Raw genomic sequence first — 7,378 nt, 5'->3', positions numbered from 1 at the left:
CTGAGGGTCTTGGAGAGCCCAGACTGAAGGGATCCACAACACAGCACAGTTGCTCTACCAAAATGCAGCCAGATTGCTTCTTTAAGTATATTCCTCATCCCATTCCACCTGACCTCCCAACCAGGGTCTCAGGCCACCTCCTACAGAAGCATTTGAGCCAGCAAAAGGTCAGTATGCCCTGGGACAGAGATCCCAGAGTAATGAGCAGGCTACCATCTTTGCTGTTTTGCAGGCTTTGCTGGTAATACCTCCAGGTACTGGAAAAAATGAGGGAACTAGGGTCTGGAATGAATTCACAGCAAACCACAGCAGCCCAATGGAATAGTGGCCAGACTATTAAAAGAAAAACAAATAAACAACAACAACGAAACCCCACAAAATCCCCATCCAAAAGTCAGCAACCTCAAAGATTGATGGTAGATAAACCCACAAAGATGAGAAAGAATCAGCACAAAAATGCTGAAAAAAAGCCAGAGTGCCCTCTTCCCTTCAATTGACCACAAGACCTCTCCAGCAAGTGTTCAGAACTAGGGTGAGGCTGAAATGACTAAAATGACAGAAGTAGGCTTCAGAAGGTGGATAAAAACCAACTTCACTAAGATAAAGATGCATTTTCTAACTTAATGAAGGAAGTTCAAAATCATGATAAAACACTGCACAAGCTGATAGTCAAAAAAGCCAGGATAGGCAGGAACATAACTGACCTGATAGAGCTGAAAAACACACCACAAGAACTTCTCAATGCAATTACAAGTATTAATAGCAGAATAGGACAAATGGAGGAAAGAATCTCAGAGCTTTAAGACTGTCCTTCTGAAATAAGACAGGCAGAAAAGAATAGGGAAAAAATAAAAAGAAATGAATAAAACCTCCAAGAAATATGGGATTATATAAATAGACCAAATCTATGACTGATGGGGTACCTTAAAGAGACAGGGAGAATGGAACCAATTTGGAAAACATATTTCAGGATATTATCCAGAAAAACTCCAAACAAGCTAGACAGGTCAACATTCAAATTCAGAAAATACAGAGAACCCCAATAATGCTCCAAAAGAAAAACATCCCCAAGACACATAATCATCAGATTCTACAAGGTCAAAATGAAAGAAAAAATGTTAAGGGCAGCTAAAGAGAAAGGCTAGGTCACCTACAAAGGAAAGCCCATCAGAATAACAGCAGACTTCTCAGCAGAAAGAGACTTCTCATGCCAAAAGAGATTAGGGCCAATATTCAAGATTCTTAAAGAAAAAGCATTCCAACCTGGAATTTCATATCTGGCAAAACTAAGTTTTGTAAATCAAGGAGAAATAAGATCCTTTTCAGACAAGGAAATGCTAAGGAAATTTTTTACTACCAGATCTGCCTAACAAGAACTCCTGAAGGAAGCACTTAATATGCAAAGTAAAAACCATTACCAGCCACTACAAAGGCACACTGAATTACATAGACCAGTGACACAATGAAGCAACAACATCAACAAGTCTGCAAAATAACCAGCTAGTGTCATGATAACAGGATCAAGTTTACACAGAATAATGTTAACCTTAAATGTAAATGGGCTAAATATCCCAATTGAAAGACACAGAGTGGAAAGCTAGATAAAGAAGCAAGGCCCATTGCTATGCTGTGTTTAAGAGACACATCTCACATAAAAGGATGGAGAAAATTTTACCGAGAAAATGGAAAACAGAAAAAAGCAGGGGTTCTGATCCGAGTTTCTAACAAAACAGACCTTAAACCAACAAAGATAAAAGAAGACAAAGAAAATCATTACAAAATGGTAAAGAGGTCAATTCAAAAAGATCTAACTATCCTTAATGTATATACACCCAATATACGAGTACCCAGATTCATAAAGCAAATTATTAGAGACCTTCAATGAGACTTACAGACACCCACACAGTAACAGTGGCAGACTTTAACACCCCACTGACAATATGAGATCCTCAAGACAGAAAATTAACAAAGATATTCAGGACCTGAACTCAGCTCTGGATCAAGTGGACCTGATGGATATCTACAGAACTCTCCACCAAAACACAAGAGAATATACATTCTTCTCATCACCATATGGCACTTACTCTAAAATTGATCACATAACAGGAAGTAAAACACTTCTCAGCCCATGCAAATAACTGAAATCATAACAAATAGTTTCTCAGACCACTGTGTGATCAAATTAGAACTCAAGATTAATAAATTCACTCAAAATCATACAATTACATGGAAATTGAACAACCTACTCCTGAAATACTCCTGGGTAAATAATGAAATTAAGACAAAAATCAAGTTCTTTGAAACTCATGAGAACAAAGATACAATGTATCAGAATCTCTGGGCTGCAGCTAAAGCACTGTTAAAAGGAAAATTTATAGCAATAAATGCCCACATCAAAAAGAAAGATCTATTTCTCCACATCTCTCCAGCATCTGTTGTTACTGGCTTCTTAATGATCGCCATTCTAACTGATGTGAGATGGTATCCCATTGTAGTTTTGATTTGCCTATCTCTAATGACTAATGATGATTTTTTTTTATATGTTTGTTGACCACATAAATGTCTTCTTTTGAAAAGTGTCTGTTCTTATCCTTCACCAACATTTTGATGGGGTTGTTTGTTTTTTCTTGTAAATTTGTTTAAGTAACTTGTAGATTCTGGATATTAGCCCTTTGTCAGATGGATAGATTGCAAAAATTTTCTCCCATTCTGTAAGTTGCCTGTTCATTCTGATAATAGTTTCTTTTGCTGTGCAGAAGCTCTTTAGTTTAATTAGATCCCATTTGTCAATTCTGGCTTTTGGTGGGAGTGTAAGTTAGTTCAACCATTGCAGAAGACAGTGTGGTGATTCCTCAAGGATCTAGAACTAGAAATATCATTTGACCCAGCAATCTCATTACTGGGTATATACCCAAAGGATTATAAGTCATTTGACTATAAAGACACAAGCACACATATGTTTACTGCAGCACTATTCACAATAGCAAAGACTTGGAACCAACCCAAATACCCACCAATGTTAGACTGGATAAAGAAAATGTGGCACATACACACCCTGGAATACTATGCAGCCATAAAAAAGATGAGTTTATGTCCTTTGCAGGGTCATGGATGAAGCTGGAAACCATCAGAAAACCAAACACTGCATGTTCTCACTCATAAGTGAGAGTTGAACAATGAGAACATATGGGTACAGGTAGGGGAACATCACACATTGGGGCATGTTGGGGGGTGTGGGGCAAGGGGAGGGATAGCATTAGGAGAAATACCTAATGTAGATGATGGATTGATAGGTGCAGCAAACCAACATGGCACATATATACCTATGTAACAAACCTGCATGTTCTCACATGCATACCAGAACTTAAAGTATAATAAAAATAAATAAATAAAAAAGATAGAAAGATCTCAGGTAAGCAACCTAATATCTCGACTAAAAGAACTAGGGAATCAGGAGCAAACAAATCCCAAAGCTAGCAGAAGACAAGAAATAACTAAGATGAGAGCTGAACAAAAGGAGATAGAGACACCAAAAACCTTTCAAAAGATCAATGAATCCAGGAGCTGTTTCTTTGAAAAAAAAAAAAAAAAAAAAAAGTCACTTGCTAGAATAATAAAGAAGAAAAAAGAGAAGATTCAAATAAACACAATTAGAAATGACAAAAGGTATATTACTACTGACTCCATAGAAATACAAACAACCATCAGAGAATACTATAAACACCTTTAGGCACATAAACTAAAAAATCTAGAAGAAATGGATAAATTCCTAGACACATGGACCCTTCCAAGACTGAATCAAAAAGTAAATCTCTAAATAGACCAATAATGAGTTTTAAAATTGAGTCAGTCATAGCCTACCAACCAAAAAAAGCCTAGGACCAGACAGATTTACAGCTGAATTATACCAGAGGTACAAAGAAGAGCTGATGTCATTTCTATTGAAATTATTCCAAAAAACTGAAAAGGAGGGACACCTTCACAACTCCTTCTATGAGGCCCATATCATCCTAATACCAGAATCTGGAAGAGATACAACAACAAAAAAAAGAAAACTTCAGGCCAATATCCTTGGTGAAGATCAATATAAAAATTCTCAACAAAATATTGGCAGACTGAATCCAACAGGACATCAAGAAGCTTATCCACCATGATCAAGTAGGCTTCATCCCCAGGATGCAAGGTTGGTTAAACATATGCAAATCAATAAATGTGATTTATCATATAAACAGAACTAAAGACAAAAACCACGATTATCTGAATAGATGCAGAAAAAGCCTGCAATAAAATTCAACATCCCTTCATGTTAAAAACTCTCAATCAACTATGTATCGAAGGAACACACCTCAAAATAATGAGCTATATATGACAAACCCACAGCCAATACAATACTGAACGGGCAAATGGGCAAAAGCTGGAAGTGTTTCCCTTGAAAACCAGCACAAAAGAAGGTTACCCTCTCTCATCACTCTTATTCAACATAGTACTGGAAGTTCTGGCCAGGACAATCAACAGAAAGAAATAGAGGGTATTAAAATAGGATGAGAGGAAGTCAAACTATCCTTGTTTGCAGATGGCATGATCCTGTATCTGAAAAACCCATCATCTCACACCAAAAGCTTCTTAAGCTGCTAAGCAACTCCAGCAAAGTCTCAGGAACAAAATCAATGTGCAAAAAATTGCTAGCTTTTCTATACATCAACAGGCAATCGAAAGCCAAATCATGAATGAACTTTCATTTACAACTGCCATAAAAAGAATAAAATACTTAGAAATAACACAGCTAATAAGAGAACTGAAGGACCTTATCAAGCAGAATGATCATCCACTGCTCAAAGAAATCAGAGATGACACAAACAAATGAGAAATGGATAGGAAGAATCAATATCATGAAAATGGCCATACTGACCAAAGTATTTTATAGATTCAATGCTATTCCCATTAAACTATCATTGACATTCTTCACAGAATTAGTAAAAACTATTTTAGAATTCATATAGAACCAAAAAGAGTCCAAATAGCCAAGGCAATCCTAAGCAAACAGAACACTGGAGCACCATGCTACCCAACTTCAAACTACATCACCGAGCTACAGTAACCAAAACAGCATGATACTGGTGCAAGAACAGACACATAGACCTATGTGACAGAACAGAGCACCTAGAAATGAGACTGCCTACCTACAAGCATCTGATCTTCCACAACCCTGACAATAACAAGCAATGAGGAAAGGATTCCCTATTTAATACATGGTGATCGGAGAACTGGCTAAGCGTTATACAGAAAATCAAAACTGGACCCTTTCCTTACATTATATACAAAAATCAATTCAAGATGGATTAAAGTCTTAATTGTAAGACCCAAAACTATAAACACCCTAGAAGAAAACCTAAGCAATATCAGTGAGGACATAAGCATGGGTGAAGATTTCACGACAGGTGCTGAAAGCAATCACAGTAAAAGCAAAACTTGACAAATGGGATCTCATTAAACTAAAGAGCTTCTGCACAGCAAAAGAAACTCATTACAGTTTATAGACAACCACAGGACGGGAGAAAATTTTTGCAATATATGCATCTGACAAAGGCCTAATACACAGATCTATAAGGAACTTAACCAAATTTACAAGAAAAAAAACCCCATTAAAAAGTGGGCAAAGGACATGAACAGATGCTTCTCAAAAGACAAATAGGTGGCCAACAAAAATATGAAAAATAGTTCAGTATCACTGATTATTAGATAAATGAAAATCAAAACCAAATGAGATACCATCTCACACAAGTCAGAATGGCTATTATTAAAAAGTCAAAAAACAACAGAAACTGGTGAGGTTGTAGAGAAAAGGAAACACTCTTACATTGTTGGTGGGAGTGTAAATTAGTTCGACCATTGTAGATGACAGTGTGGTGATTCCTCAAAGACCCAGAGACAGAAATACCATTAGACCTAGCAATACCATTACTAGATATATACCCAAAGTAATATAAATCATTCTATTATAAAGACAGACATGTGTATGTTCATTGCAGCATTATTCACAGCAGCAAAGACATGGAATCTACCTAAATATCCATCAATGATAGACTGGATGAAGCAGATGTGGTACATATACACTGTGGAATACAATGCAGCCATTAAAAGGAACAAGATCATGTCTGTTACAGGAGCATGGATGAAGCTGGAGGCCATTATACTTACCAAACTAACACAAGAACAGAAAACGAAATACCACATGTTGTCACTTATAAGTGGGAGCTGAATGATGAGAACACATGGACACACGGAGGGGAACAACACACACTGGGGCCTGTCAGAGGGCAGGAGGAGGCAGGAGGGACAGGATCAGGAAGGACAGCTAGTGGATGCTGGATGATGGGATGATCTTTGCAGCAAACAACCATGGCACAATTTACCTGTGTAACAAACCTGCACATACTGCACAAATAGCCCCGAACTTAACAGTTGGAAATAAAAAAAAAAAAACAGAAAATGTATTAATGGACACGCTTGAAAGAATGCAGATATTTATAATAATAACCATTTATCTCTTATTCAGAACTTAGTAAAAGAGGCTGTTGGGACTTTAACAGTGATAACTGTTCACATTCTTACATCCCACCCAAATTTCAAACTGACTGAAAAACCAATTGAGGAATACAGAAGACTGATGAAAATTAAAATATAATCTTTGTTACTTAGATATATGTCCAAACTCTGTCCTTCTGATATTCTCCCTTCACTCCCACCCCCATTCCAACATCTGGACTTCCAGAAGCCCATTTAAAGAACATGATTCTACAGAGATGCTGACTGAATCAGAACTGCAGTCTCACAGACAGTAAGCCCTGAAAGTGGCGATACACAAGTATGGGCTCTGGTCTACTTGCTGCATGCCTAGTCATGGAGATGGAAGCAAACAGAACCCAAGCTTCTGAAGCAGGCCACTGTAATGGAGAGAATCCAAACATGTCTCCAGATCTCTCCTGTCAGAGAAAGTGCCCTTCCTCTCTCTTGAAAGCAAGGAACAGGGATATGTAGAAACAGAGGCCAGAAGGGGTCCTCCCATTCTCATCCCTTCTGGGACAGCGGAAATTTTTGCCCTCTCTGGAAATGTTAAGAGTATGAGAAGTGAGGCAGGGTGGAGATAGGTACACCCAAGGCAAATCTTAAAGGCCAGTAATAATTTCTTCTTTCTGAATGCCAAAGTCAAATAGACTGTATTCTTTTAATGGCAGTGGAGCAGTGCTGGCTCACTTCCCAAACATCCCTTTATAAAAAGATACTGAGCAAATGACAACATTGATCTGTTTCCTCCCTCTTTTCATAGCAATAATTAGAATTCACTTATAGACATCCAACCAATAGCTTATAATTATGA

The sequence above is a fragment of the Aotus nancymaae genome, unplaced genomic scaffold (assembly GCF_030222135.1).
Source record: "Aotus nancymaae isolate 86718 unplaced genomic scaffold, 86718_ANA_hifiasm-v0.15.2.pri h1tg000041l, whole genome shotgun sequence".
NCBI classification, from domain to species: Eukaryota; Metazoa; Chordata; class Mammalia; order Primates; family Aotidae; genus Aotus; species Aotus nancymaae.
This window is presented reverse-complemented; position numbering follows the sequence as displayed.